The 15,596-nt window shown below is 36.4% G+C and overlaps 1 protein-coding gene across 1 annotated transcript in view; it reads right to left on the bottom strand.

Moving 5' to 3' along the window:
• The window catches only part of GMDS (GDP-mannose 4,6-dehydratase), a 693,656-nt gene that overhangs the window by 325,688 nt on the left and 352,372 nt on the right, over positions 1-15,596 (bottom strand). The gene's annotated exons all lie outside the window — the stretch shown is intronic.

Here is a 15,596-nt window from a genome sequence, read left to right as displayed (position 1 = left end):
TGTTAAGATGAAAATGCCAATGTGCATGGTAATGCTCTTAATAGATAGAATTTAATCCCTAGAAATGTGAACTGAAGTATAAATGAACCCAATGTGCTTTCTGCAGAATCTAATGATTAGATATATGGAAAATAGTACTACTGAACAAAACTTAAAAGACTTAAAAGGGTGAATATTTCCAGAATAGATATGAATTCAAAAGAGCAAATAATGGAAAGTGGGGTTTGAAAAAGCCCTAACTTTTTCTAACTGTATCTGGGCTCAGAGCTATTGTCACACTCACTACCACTTACTGTATATAACTGATCCCAATGAGCACTTTTCTTTGTTACACGTGGGCCCTGGAAGGGCAGAGGCTGTGTTGTATACATCTTGTCATCCACCCCTAGTGCTAATCAGTAAATTCTCAATAAAAGATGGTTATTCAAGAAGTATTTGCTAAATAATTATAAAAAGTTGTGAACAAAGAAAAAGGGGGAAAGGATTTCAAGAATTGTTTCTTAACTTTAGTTATAAACACCAAAAAGAAAATAATTAACTGGTTATTTTCTATTTAAATAGGTATTAAGTACAAAACATAGAAAAATACTTAGATATGCAAGGTCTACCTCACCAAAAGAGGGACAAACTACTAAAAATAAAGGTAGTAGAATTTCTCAGAATTCTCAGAGAACTTCGAAATGCATACCTTGGGAAATTTGGATATTGATCTCCTAAGGAAGCATGCTGGCTGAGTGAGTAAATTTCAAGTGATCTCATAATTATGAGCCAGTATAGGCATTTTTATATTAAATAAAAACTAAATATTTCCTGAAGAGAAAAATTTATTCTTATTTTTTTAGCATATTACCCTTTTTTTTCTATTGTGATAATATAGAGAAGCTCCTTTCACTTTCATGGATTTTATACTTTATAGATTTTCTCTCCTTTTTACTTCTCTGTGTTTAAACAGCAAAAAAAGTTTGGCTTGATAGTAGACATTTTGACAGATTGATTTATTAACTTAACAAGTCTAGCACAGAACAGATGGCTTCAGTTGGTCAGTTTACAAATGCATTGTATTTCTAAGACATCTCTTAAAAATGGTCTTTATGTCCTGAGTTCTAATCTAGATATTGTGCAGGAGGTATAAGAGCATGTTCTGAGAGATGGCAAGTACAATAGGCATCAGCAGTAGAGTTTTTTTAGGTGACAACGCTGCTGACCCTAGTACTGTATTTAAAGGGTCTGGGAGGCTCTACTGATTTTGCTACAAGGACAAATGACCTTATTTCACATTTGAGATGAGGACAGCACTTTGATAAATATGAGCAGAGAGACAGTGAATTGGTTTTATTATTCAACAAATACTTGAGTTAACATGTGGGAGAGTGAGTAACAATCAGTGATGATGTATTTTTTTAAATAGAGTTTGTATCACCAGTGGTAGGAAGCCAATAAGAGTAAAAAGGAAGGGAAGGAAAATGTGCAAAAGCATTATAATGTTATCAGAAAATTTCAAAAACTTAACTGGGTTAAGTTGGACTCACTACTGTTGTTTTGTCCATGCTGCTTAGAATCTTTGCTTCACCACGCATTGCAAGTGAATTGTTTTTGATACCAGCTATTTTGGTTAATGTCCCAACCTCTGCTAGAGTTATTTCTGCCAGGATAACTACAAATGTATACTTACATAGTATCTTTCAGTGAAGAGATAGGTGGCAATATAGTGGCTTCAGTATATCGCCAATTTCAGCCAAATTCCATTAATATACATAGACAATCATAAGAAATAAGGTAACTTACAGCAGCAGAAACCATGCACCACACCCATTTGGAAATCTCAAACATTGCCCACCATGACAAGGGATCTATCTGTATTCTGGTGAACACTGAATTGTTAATGAGATATAACAGTAGAAATCAAGGATGGAGAAAAAAAAAAATGTCATTATCTTGAAAATATTAAACTGAACCAAAGGTAAAATAATTCCTGGAGTGTATTTCATAGATAGAAAAGAGGAAATTTTAGAAATAGATATTTTTCTGTTCTTGATGAAGAAGAAAACCATCTATTTAAAGTAAAAAAAAAAAAAAAAAAACAGGCAAGAGGAAAAGGGTGGCATAGAGAAATCAAACAGACCAAACACATTAGAAGGGAAGGCATTTCCCACAGAAATGGAAGAAGTGATAGACAATAAACTTAGGATGTATATCCAGAACACAGGAGAAATGAATAAGAGATGAAACCAAGGGAAGAACAACAATATTCTACAGTTAAATCTTAACATATTTGCAGCCAAGGCTGTATTAAAAATCATACTTACAAGACCAAAAACTCTTTAAATTCATTAAATGATTTAAAAAAAAACACAACTAAACAACTGAGACTGAAAATCAGATGGTGTACTTTCTAGAAAAAGAAGTTTGAATACAGGTTGAAGTAAAGTGATTCTATGTAAACCCTAAAGTATATCATCACAAATCTCTGCCATGTAACTTTAGAAGGGCAATAATGACACATCCAAAAGAAGGGAATCTGAAGAAATAATGAGTTCATCTTAAAACTGCAAAGATATGATTAAAAGAAGAGCCACATAAATGAGACAAATTTATCCACAAAAAAATTGCTTGTTTGTTTTTCAGTGGACTTCTCATCTCTCATTCTCAGAGTTTCAGCTGGACTGCTCCAACTTCCATCCCAGAAATCCTACCGAGTTTCTGGAAATAACAGGATTCAGATTACTCAAATGATCAAGAGCATCTGCTTTTCTGCAAGATGCACAGCAGGATGAAGTGAAAGACATCACTTAAGATCTGGCAAGTAGATCAACAGTCAGAAAGAGATCTGGCAAGAAATTAAATATAGCAGGCTGACATAACTTCTGAGAAAGAGAGAGCAGGGAGGGAGGAGGTGTGTGATTCCAACTCTTGGAGCTACACACAAAAAAATCGTCTTTTCCCATATAAGGTCCTATGTCAAGGAAACTTCATTACAAAATATAATCAAATGATTATCTTTTTCAAACGTGTTAATTAGGTTTACTTATGGGATTTTTTGTTTTTTTTCAAATTTTAAAAAATATATTTTATTGATTATGCTGTTACAATGGTCCCACTTCCCCCTTAATTCCCCACCGCCCTGCATGCCCATCCTACCTGCATTCCGCACAGCCCCGTTAGTTCATGTCCATGGGTTGTACATATAAGTTCTTTGGCTTCTCACATTTCCTATGCATTCTTAACCTCCCCCTGTCTATTTCCTACCTACCATTTATGCTACTTATTCACGTACCTTTTCCCCCATTCCTTCCCTCCCTTTCCCCACTGATAACCCTCCATGTGATCTCCATTTCTGTGATTCTGTTCCTGTTCTAGTTGTTTGCATGGTTTGTTTTTCGTTTTCTTTTTTTTTTTTTCATTAGGTTCAGTTGTTGATAGCTGTCAGTTTGTTGTCATTTTACTGTTGTAGTTTTATCTTCTTTTTCTTAGATAAGTCCCTTTAAACATTTCATAATAATGGCTTGGTGATGATGAACTCTTTTAACTTGACCTTATTTGGGAAGCACTTATCTGCCCTTCCTTTCAAAGTGATAGCTTTGCTGGATAGAGTAATCTTGGCTGTGGCTCCTTGCCTTTCATGACTTAGAATACTTCTTTCCAGCCCCTTCTTGCCTATAAGGTTTCTTTTGAGAAATCCGCTGACAGTCTAATGGGAATTCTTTTTCAGGTAACTGTCTACTTTTCTCTTGCTGCTTTTAAGATTCTCTCCTTCTCTTTAATCTTGGTAATGTGATTGTGATGTGCCTTGTGGTGCTTCCTGGATCAAACTTTTTGGGACTCTCTGAGCTTCCTGGACTTCCTGAAAGTCTATTTGTTTTGTTAGATTGGGGAAGTTCTCCATTACGTTTTCAAATAATTTATCAGTTTTTTGCTCTTCCTCTTCTTATTCTGGCACCCCTATGAGTCAGATGTTGGAATATTTAAAGTTGTCCTGAAGGTTCCTAAGCCTCTCCTCATTTTTTTTTTTAAATTTCTTTTTGCTTCATTCTGCTCTGGTTGAATGTTTACTTCTTCCTTTTGCTCTGAACCATTGATTTGAGTCCCAGTTTTCCTTTCACTATGGTTCCCTTTATTTCACTTTTCATAGCCTACTTTTTCCTCTATTTTGCGACCATACTCTACCAGTTCTGTGCATACCCTGTTTACCAGTGTTTTGAACTGTGTGTCTTGTAGGTTGGCTATCTTTTTGTGGCTTAGTTGTATTTTTTCTGGACCTTTAATCTGTTCTTTCATTTGGGCCATTTTTTTTTTTTGGTTGCAGTGCACAAGTCACTAAGTAAGGGGCAGAGCCTTAGGTATTCGCCAGGGCAGGACAACCCAGTTGCTGTGTTGTGGCACTGGATGTGGGGGAGCGATCCAAGACGGAACCATGAGACCCTCTCAGTTCTCTGTGGCTTCCAGTCCCCTCTGCCATTACCCACAAGGATACTGGGACCTTCTGGTGCTGATTCCTGTGTGGGTGGTTTTGTGGTATGTTCTAAGACCCAGTGGGTCTCTCCAATGAACTCTCTTGGGAGGGGGAGTTTCTTTCACTGCTTCAATCCCCACAGGTTTTTTTTAAGTTAGAGGTTTTGAGGCTTTATTTCCCACCACTGGAACCCTTGGTTGCAATGTCCATCTTTCTCCCTAGTTGTTCCTCTCGGTTTATTAGCATGCAACTGTGGGATCTCCAGGTCTGCCAGCTGCCACCTTGCACAGCCTGGTTCTCCAGCCATAGCCTTGCTGTGAATCCTCTCTACCTGGCTGCCCATCTCTGCCCCTCCTACCAGTCTGAATGAACGTTTCTTCTTTAACTACTTGGTTGTCAGACTTCCATACAGTTTGATTTTGTCAGTTCTGGTTGTTTTTTGTTTGTAAATTTGTTGTTTGTCCTTCTTTTGGTTGTGCGAGGAGGCACAGTGTGTCCACCCATGCCTCCCTATTAGCCAGAAGTCCCCTTTGGTATTTTTTTTAGAAGCTCTTTTCTAAATTAACCAAGGGAAGCATTGGCTTAAAACATGGTGTATAGCATTTTCTAACTAGAACATACAATTTATGCTGTCTCAATGAAGCATATGGACCAGGCAGCAGGCACCTGAAAATTCTTTACTGCCCTTAATCCCTCAGAACTGGGGTGCAGAGGAAATTTATGCATGGTATCTCCCCATGAGGTTGATCAAACAGAACTATTACATGACTTTTTAAATGGAGGTACAGTATTACTTAGCAATATAAATATTGGTTATTAAAAATCATCCCATTTAGTTGAGCATACACATAAATGTGCACACATATGAATGTACACATATATTAAAATATAAATAAAAGGCTGGGATGAAATAAACCAAAGTATAATCAGAAGTGCTCTTTGGGTGCTCTTAGAATAGATAACAAGTTTACTAAAATTCTGTATTTTGTAATTAGAATTTATGACTTATGATCACTTAAAAAGAAGAGAAGAAAATAATGAAATGAAGAAGTCTACATAAAGACTTAAGACAAGGAAATATATCTAAAATTTAATCTTAAAACTCAACAGTATTAGTAATATCTGGCAAGAAACTTACATTCATAGAGAGTTAGTGATCAAGAGAATCCTAAGACAATTTTTGTTGCTGATTTTTAAAAATAAGCACTACTAACAAGGCTACAGACAGGGTCGTAAAATTCTTTGGCTGTTGAATTCATTATCTGTGATGCTCAAAAATGAAGTTATAAGGGTAAGGCAACTTGATGTAATAGAAAAAAGATTATCCAACTTGCAGTTCCCCTGTCTTTGTTGTATAACTTTGGGTTTTGCTCCAATTTTTTCATCTGTAAAAATGACAACTAAATGATAAATTTGCTCCAATTTTTTCATCTGTAAAACAAAGCTAATACTACCAATGATGCATAATGCAGTGAGGATTAGATGAAATAGTGTATGTCATTAAGCCTGGTACATAGTAGCTCATAAAATGGTAGCTATGCTGGCAGTAGTAGTACAAGGCCATTACCTAGAGAAAAAGGTAATTTTTTACACATATTTTGTGACATTAAAAACAAATGCATACATCAGACCTTTATTATTAAAAATAAATTTTATGGAATTAATCACAATTGTTCATTGATCTATTTTTAACATATTGATCAATGGATTTTAGAAGTTAGTAATAAAAAAAGAAAAAGTAAATACAAATTAAATCTTAACTAATTTAAATAATAACAAGATCTTTCTACATATTACAAAATAGATTTTGAAAGCTAGAAGAGCCCTCAAATATTATCTATCTGCTCTGAAACCCTGTCTTACTGAAAAAATTTAGGTGAGTCTTAAACATACATAGACACACACAGATTAAGGATTAGATTTGGGACTGAAAGTCATCACCCTGGCATTTTTCTTCCTATCTAAATACTTATAAATTATTTTTGTATTAAGTCAAATAATTAAAAAGTCTCAGCATTAAAATATTAACATTTACATTTTATTGTTAATTTAATTTAATATAAAATATACCAAAAATAAATTTTAAATTTTTTGTTTTATGTTTCCTTATTAGCCAAATAAAATTAAGACTCAAGGACATTATTATATGTTCACTTAATCAAAATAAAATATTTTTCAAGTATTACAAAATTTATAATTTCCTAATTCTACTTCCATTTCATTTAGAATTGATGGATAGAACATGGCCACCTCCATAATATTTAGTATACAATTCTCAACTAGTAAAGATTTTTGGATATAATGGGATTATAATTAGAGCAAGAGCTTCAATTTAAGAAAGAAGCCATGATCAACCTACATGTGGGAACCAGAATTAATCACTGTCCTCTTACCCCTCATATCTTTCTTTTTCCACCAACTGGTTCCAAGCACCCAGTCAAACATCAATGTGAAAATCAGATCAATAAAACAATTCATTAAACTTATACAATTGAGAACTTCCTTTATGAGAATTATCCATATATCAAAACACTGCAAACAAAGAAAAACATAATATAGGAGAACAATTTCTATATGAGGTCTGTGTAGAAAAAGCACAACTATTGTTAATATAATGAGACCAGTTTGTGCAACAGCGATGTAACCTGGCAGCCAAGGAGAGTGGACTGGAATGTGCATGTCTGAACAATGATGACTTCACTGTACTTACTAGTCAGGGAGGGTGGTAAATGCTGTTGAGTGAGCATGTGTTCTGTGTGGCTGTCACATTAAAAGTGACTGAGCCAGTAAAGCAACAGATCTGCATCAGATTTTGTATAAAGCTTGAATGTTCCTCCATGGAAACTATTTGGATGATTCAGAAGGCTGAAGCTATAGGTAACTGGTGATCAGCAGCTTCATCACAACAATGTGCCCACTCATGCGTCATGTCTCATGCAGAGTTTTTAGTTAAACATGAAATCACCCAGGCTACTCAGCCCCTATACAGTCCAGATTTGATGCCCTGTGACTTCTGGCTTTTCCCAAAACTAAAATCACCTTGGAAAAGGAAAAAATTTCAGACTGTTGATGAGATCCAGGAAAATACAATGGGGCAGCTCATGACAACTGGGAGAACTGTGTGGGTCCCAATGTGCCCACTTTGAAGGGGACTGAGCTGTCATTGTCCAATGTACAATGGTTCTTGTATCTTGTATCTTCTTCAACTGCCTCCATTTTTCATAGTGCATGGCTGGATATTTTCTGGACAGACCTCAAATAACTCAAATCATCAAATTTAATACAAGACACAAATCCCAAAGTTCTGGGGAGGAAATGATGCAGCATTAAACCAGGGAAAGCTTACAAATAGGACTGGTGGTCGGTTATATCTTTGCCAAAGTGGCATTTTTGCCAACAAGACTCTTGGCAGTCTTTAGGGCACTAAAATAGTACAATTTACCAAATACAGTGGAGAGCATGAAAAAATCAGACATTAGCATTTATATTTAAGGCTAACATAATGCAGTTCACAGGCTTGCCATCAGAGCCTGCAGCCAACTAAGTGATAACTGAAGCAGTGGAATGCAAATAGTCCACTGGTTCACATGAATGTCATGCTCATTTATAAATGTACCCAGTCCCCTCCTGGCCCTTAGGGTACCTAACTTGCTTTTTAGGGGCATAACTCATTGGCAGTTTTAAAAAGGAGTTAAATTATGAAAGCACCAGTTAGCAATGATTTATTCATTAAAAAGTAGAGATTAGGCTACAGTGCCCTGAGCTGTTTGACCTTACAGCTGATTACTTCTCAACCACTTGAATAGAAATTAGTTATTTACCTTCTGGTAGCTGCTCGAGATTTATCTACTCGAGCCACAGAATTCTATCATTTATCTGCAAGCTCCCTACTCAATGTTAAATTTTGAAATGCTGATTTAACAAAGGAGGAAACTATGATGGAAACAAGTGAAAAATGAATGTAGAATTTTGATAAAACAGGAAATACTTAAGCAAGCTGGCACCTCTCCTCTAAGAAGTTAAAAGAATGTTTCAAATAATTTATGGATTCAAGGGGATAAATCCCTTGTTATAAAGAAATAGTGTCAGAAGGCCCAGAGCACTTGACCCAGAAACTCCATATTGAACTTCTGATTCTGGAAAAGAGTGAAACTGTAATTTATTAGAAAAGCCTGCATGAAAATTAATTTACAGCCTGGTTATCTCCATGCTACAGAGATAAATATAATTATTTTTCATTTTGAAGTGAAAAAGAAAACTATCTTAGAATAAGTGGATTCTCCCACTCATTCTCTTTCTGTTTGTTTATCTTCATCATATATCAAAGTAATGTGTCTGCAAATCCAACTAAACAAGTCAAGTGTTTCATCTGAACTTTATGTCACTTTCTCATCCATGGAAGAGCAGAAGAAATCATAGAATATATCTAAACTGACATTGGCTGGAGACTACAAAAAGCAAAGGAACAAAACAGTGTTTTCACATGTTAAAAACACCCTTGTGTGTTTTAGTTTAAAAAGATCACAATAAAAAGGGATGAGGCCATACCATGATTGTTTCCTTGGCCTCTGAGGCTTGCTAGGTGTCAGAAGGGCAATATAGTCCATTTTACCAGTCTGGGGGCTGCCTGTTTCCCCTCCAGTGTTTCAGTACTTTCCATCCTCCAGTGTTATCACCCACCTGCCATTCCCTAAGATACCAGTCCTCTGGCCTAGAGAATGAAGCCCACATGCTTTGTTTAAACCACTCCATTGGCAGGCCCAGCCTGTGGCACTCGCACAGCCATCCAGCCTCAGGAAGGAGCTGCCGGCTTCACATTTTCCTTTTGTTCCATACTTCAAAACAGAGGAGAGGGCTGAACTTCACTGGGCTCCACTGATAAAGACTATGTTTGATTCTCATACTGCTTTGATTCTGCTGTCTGTAATAAGATTACTTCTGTCCTGCAGAAATAAGAAGGGAAAGGATGAACCAAATTGACTTATCTGCAAATCAAGGCATGCTATTCAAAGTGAATGTTTTTCATAATTTATAAAAAAATATCCTGTTAGGTCATTTGTCTGAGGAAAGAAAGAAAGTTATAATCAGTCCTCATTCCCATCCTCTCAAAAGGTAAAACCAATGCCAAGAAGGTCCCATAAAAGTGTAACATTAATTTTCAACTTCAAGAACTGAACATACAGCCATCAAGTTCACTCTCTACCAGATTTCATCATGTTATATGCATTTAAAGACCCATCAAATCATTTTTTCTCAGTTGTGAATTCTGTTGGAATTTGACTTTAACAAGCACTAAATATCAATGGAAAAAGGATGAGCAGAAATGGCAATTTTATTTTACAATAAATAACTTCATCACGTATCAGAGATAGTAAGGTAAAGATAAATTAGAAACCCTGTCGTGAATGCATGTAGGCTTTTTATAGTAAAGATAGTTTATTTGCAGTGGGCTACAGATCTGATAGCTACCATATTTTTAGGACCATAAGATGCACCTAGGTTTTAATGGAGGAAAATTGGGGAAAAAATTTGAAGCAAAAAAGGTGGTAAAATACTTAATAACATAAATAACATGATATTTCACCAATGTAAATGTAAACTACATTTACTAGCCAGGCACGCTACATTCGGACTATAAGACACACCCTCATTCTCCTCCCAAATTTGGGGGGAGTATGTCTTATAGTCCCAAAAAATACAGTGCTTTGTTAACAGCGCCCTAAATGAGAAATGCACTCTTAGGATCACTTACTAGTGCATCTTACTCTGACCTTGGAGTTTTGTGGTGAACAGTGACCATTTCACCTCACGATTTATCTACTTCATTTCAATTTATTACAGTTTGAAAAAATCAGAATCAAGAACAAAAGCAATACTTATTTTATCACATTTATCAACACCAATGACAGGGAAAAATGACTAAATTTTGCAAGTAGAGGTAGTACTATTTAGGTGTTCTGTTAAGAGAATAGATTTGACTCTAGCAAATGGTAAACCTTATTACATCAGCTTCAGGCTTTAATTTGAATAAATGATTAAATCAGTAGAACTCATTCTTACTGCTATCCTCATCTCTCCCCGCTGACTTCTGTTGGTGCCCTGTTGAAAATCAACTGACTTTAAACATATGGGCTAATATTTTAGAAATCAAGCCTTACTTTCTAACCCAAAGCCAACTTCTGATATTAAAAAAAATAACACTGCCATCAATTTTCCTGGTTTGATTGGTAGAGTCATCTTTGAGTCTTCCCTTTGCCACCTATACACAAATATCAAGCCAGGTGGTTTTCATTTCTACAAGTTATTTGCATTTATTCTTTCCTTTACACTCTCAATGATGTTGTCCTAAACCAAATGCTCACTATGGCTGGCTTCAGGATAGATAAGATATAAATCCATTATCTTATCTGACAAACTGAACTCTTCTATGTGCAACCTGTCATTCCTTTCATGATCAAAGTAGAGGAGTCTAATCGTCTGGAATATGGAATATACTGGAGCTATGAATGGCTGAGCTAGAACAAGGTCCCACTCCTATTCTTATACTAATCCTAGAACTTCTAGAATGGAGTATGCTAATTTGAAAAAATGTTAGGATCAGTACTGCATGATTAGAAAAGTTCCAAAATATTTTAAAGAAATTATCAACTTAGCATAAATATTTGAGCTAATTTAGTCAGGCAAGCTAATTTTTTTAGCTTTATGAGGCATAATGACAAATTATATACATTTAAGGTATAGAACTTGATATCTTGATATATCTATTCATGGTGAAATGATCACCACAAACAAGTGAATTAACATATCTATCACTCACATAATTACCATTTTCTTCTTATTTTTTTATGGTGAGAACACTTAAGAGTTCTGCTTTCAGCAAATTTCAAGTACACAATACAATATTATCTGCAGTCACCATGCTATACATTAGATCTCCAGAACTCTAAATTTTTAAAAACACTTTCCTATTTTTTGGGTCAGGCTGTAGGTTAATGGCTAGGACTGTACTCTCCAATGGTGGTACGGAGAACAGCAGCAGCAGGATTACCTGGGAAGTTGTCGAAAATGTACATACAACAGATCTACTATATGAGAAACTCTGGGGGTAGGGCCTAAAAAATCTGTGCTTTAACAAAACTTCCTGATACATACTGGAAGTTTGAGAATCTCTGGGCTAGAATGAGAGATAAGGGTCCCAAATGCTGGGGAATGGTCAGAGTTATATGAGGTTATATCAATACTTTCCTAGATGCTGAAATGGCTAGTAATCCAAGAACTCCCCACATTCAACTGACTATCAACATTGAGGAGCTATGTCTAAATGATATATAAATTGTTATGTCAATGATTAACTTCTGAAGATATTAGACTTTTGAAATTATTTGAAATTTAGTGTTCTCTACAGAAAAACACCCACTACAAATAATAAACTTGCTTATCTTGATAACACAAATTCCATATAACAGAAGCAACATCGTAGAGATATAACTATGCCTATATTTAAATATGATATTTCTTTTCTCTTGGGAAAGACTGAAGCATATACCCAAAGAGAAAAGCAAGGACAGAACACACAACTTTTACCTAGATTGCTAGAAATATGTCTTCCCCAGACTTTGAAATCAATCAGCCTTTAGTATCTACAGTCTGCCTGTGTGCATTTCAGTAACATATTTTTTACCAAAGCCCACAATAAATCCACTTTTAATTAACCTTTTAACACCCATATGAATTACTTAAACATAACTTTTGGATCTAGAGACAGATTCAAACTGAGCAAGGTGGCTTTAAGTTCAATAGTGTTTGTAAAAGGGAACTTTTACTATTTTTTTACCCCCTGCAGTTGTAAATGTGAACATTTGATGCCTTGGCCTACTTTGATTAGACATGCATTCTCGCTCACAGCTGTAAACTGTCTGCCCTTCATACAGGCCACTCCCAGATAAGACATGTGATTCTGCCTGGGCTCTAAACGTTCTCCGGCGACTGCTGCCCATTTTCCTCCAGCTGCTGGAGAGTTAGTTCCACACTAGCCCCTTGTTTATACCAGTACTGCAATTAAGCAAAGCCAAGAAGAAAAGCCCCAAGGAGAGTGACAAAAGTGCAAGGCTAAACACTTCAGCTTTAGCACCCCCAACCCTCCTCCCCCCAATTCCTCTGTATCCTACCTCAATTTAAGAAAATGGAAGCAGGCCTAGGCAGGAGAGAAGGAAAGAGCACCAGAAGATAATTACAAAGGTTGCTCTTCTTGATTGTTTCCCCTGCCCCAACCTTCTCCATCCTCTTTTTCATTTTCAGTTGCCATTTTGGGCTTTCTTCACAAATTGAATCCTGTTTTTCCAAATTGGCCAGTGAAAAGTTTTTTGCCATGTTGAAATCATTTCCAGAGCTAAATCGGGAAAACCTGAGGCAGCCGGGCAATCTTACAGCTGGCTGGAATGTGGCTTGCAATAAAAGGCAGTGTGAATAAGGTGCATTGAAGCTAAATTGGATTCATGTGAAGGGCCGTTTATTCAGAAGGGAGTGGAGATGGAAGGAGAGAAATTAATGAATATAAGAAATTAAATTAGCTCAAGAAACCCTTTAAAAATATACTGAAAAATATTTGACCTGCCCTGAATCTTTATGCAAAGCTGAGACCTTTGGGTTCAGACCATGGAAGCTCGTTGGTACTCCAAAGGAGGTCTCTGGAATGAAGGTGCTCCCAAATTAGGTAAGACAGAGCCTGAAAGGGGCTGAGGAGACTATGGTTCCTATTGACTGAAATAGAAGTATGGAGGCATAGTTGTGAAAATCAGTATGTACCTGAGAGACAAGAGGTCACCGTAACCGATGAAAATATTAAATTAACTAATCACAGAATATCTGACACAAAAATAAACATGTCTTTTCATCTTAGTTATCACATTTCCTTCAATGAAATGAAAAGAAATCATGACCTGTCATGTTTTTGAAAAATTATTGATCAATTTATAAGCCTAAAGCATTAACTGACTGCAATAATAATTTACGCACACTTCTTAACCTGATCTCACTACTACTCTGAGAAAAGCCATGGTGAATTCCAGTCAGAAGAATGACAGTGTAGTTACAAGCAAAGGATTTTGCAGACATATATTGATATTTTTCTATTAAAATCAACTGGTTGTGAAAAATTTTCCCCTTAAATAACCATTTAATTTTAATATTAAAACATTAATATACTAGGATGGAATAATGATATTAAATAGCAAATATTGATGAGTGCTTTCTTTTTTTTAAAGAAACTACTATCTTACATTTCTTTTTTTTAAGATTTTATTGACTTATTTTTTAGAGAGGGAAGGGAGGGAGAAAGAGAAACATCAATGTGAGGTTGCTGGGGGTCATGGCCTGCAACCCAGGCATGTTCCCTGACTGAGAATCGAACCTGCGACACTTTGGGTCGCAACCCGCGTTCAATCCACTGAGCTACACCAGCCAGGCTGATGAGTGTTTTCTTTACTTTAAAAATGAAAACACATTATCTCATTTTCACCTAAATCTTTCTCTTATTATGTAGAAAGTAAGATGTTACACCTGTTCTTTTATTTTCATGATGAGGTATTTAGTGTTAACCCTAAGAAGAATGTATCTGCCAGTAAGGCCTCTTCATGGGTGATTGGGCTCAAAGTCATATCTGGAGTCTAGCAACCATTGTTTGCAGAGGCTCCTCAAGTTTGCTGCATTTGAGTGAGAGGTCACACACTGGGATGCCAAGCCTCCTGTGGTGTACTCCTGATGGCTGAATTGGCCTTGATAAGAGAGCTCTTAGGATTGAAACCCAACTAATAGAACAGATTTTGCCCTCCAATCAAAGATGCCCAACTATAGCCTCACATATTTGCCAACTAACCAGAGCCCAATCAGAGCAGTTCCATTCCAACCAATCAGGACAGTGCTTCTGAATCACTCCAACTGTGACGATTTGGAGTCCTCATTTGCATGAGAAGGAACCAAATGTGGGTGAGGGTGGGTGGTGGGGGAGAGGCTTTTCTCTATATAAGCCAGCTTCAACTCTATCTTGGTGAGGCATTCATTCGTTTTCCATCAAAGACTGTGGTTCCCTTGCTGGAGCTACAACATCCACTGGAGCTGCAACACTGGAGCTGAGCTATTTACCCCGGAGCAGTTAACACGCAGACCTCTGTGTCCAGACTGCCCTGCCTGGGGCCAGCTGAGCTATATTGTGATTGAGCTGTTTTCATTAAATATAATCTCTCCCCTCACCACCCCCCAAATTGGGGACTCCTATTGGTATTGCATTGGCGATGCCAAATTTCTGTTGACACTAGTAAGAGAATAAATATATACCAAGTACTAAAGGCTATTGTGCCAAAAACATTAGAGAAATAGTGAAGTAAAAAAAAATCATATTAAAAAAATGAAATTTTTAGGCAAAAGATTCTGAGCTCCATGGATTTGGGGGATTATGTTTTATAGTCCTCTCAAATATGCCCTCAATGTCTACTGATAGTGGGATCATATCAATAGGCATTCAAAAGATATTTGATGATTGAGATTATTTTATTTATTAAAAATTTTAAAAACCTATTTTTAAAAAATTACATCCCTTTAAAGTTAATGCCAAACAAGACATTCTTTCCTCTCCATTAGGCTCTGTAAATTGTTAATAAATTTGATTACTTCTAGAATTAATGTATATGCATCCTCATTTGAGAGTAGAACACTCCAAATCTGTTTAAAGGTCAGAGTGGTTCTAGGAGTCCTTATAGCACATTATTGGGGCTCAGTTTGCAATTGGGAGTAATTTAATTCCATGGGTTGTGAGTTTAGAAGTGTCTGAGGGCAGTGCCTGGCTTGCCTGTCATCCTTTTCGACTTCTGCCCAGCTAAGCCTGCCTTCTATTAGCCACACACTATAGAGGTGACCCACAACCTAGTAATGTGCCATGACCAGGAATCTAACCCACAATCTTTTGGTGGGTTAAACACTCCACCACTGGACGACACTCCAACCAACTGAGCCACACCAGCCGGCTAGATACAAAATTTGCATTAGCATCTGCTACCATTTCTTTCTTTCTTCACTTATTCTTCTATTCAATTATTATTTACTGAGCAACAGGGAAGAAAGTAAAGGCACAAAGGAGCCTCTGGGAGCACTT

Source organism: Phyllostomus discolor, chromosome 5, assembly GCF_004126475.2.
Source record: "Phyllostomus discolor isolate MPI-MPIP mPhyDis1 chromosome 5, mPhyDis1.pri.v3, whole genome shotgun sequence".
NCBI lineage: Eukaryota > Metazoa > Chordata > Mammalia > Chiroptera > Phyllostomidae > Phyllostomus > Phyllostomus discolor.
The sequence above is the reverse complement of the archived record's forward strand: the minus strand, read 5'-3'. Positions and strand labels throughout refer to the sequence as shown.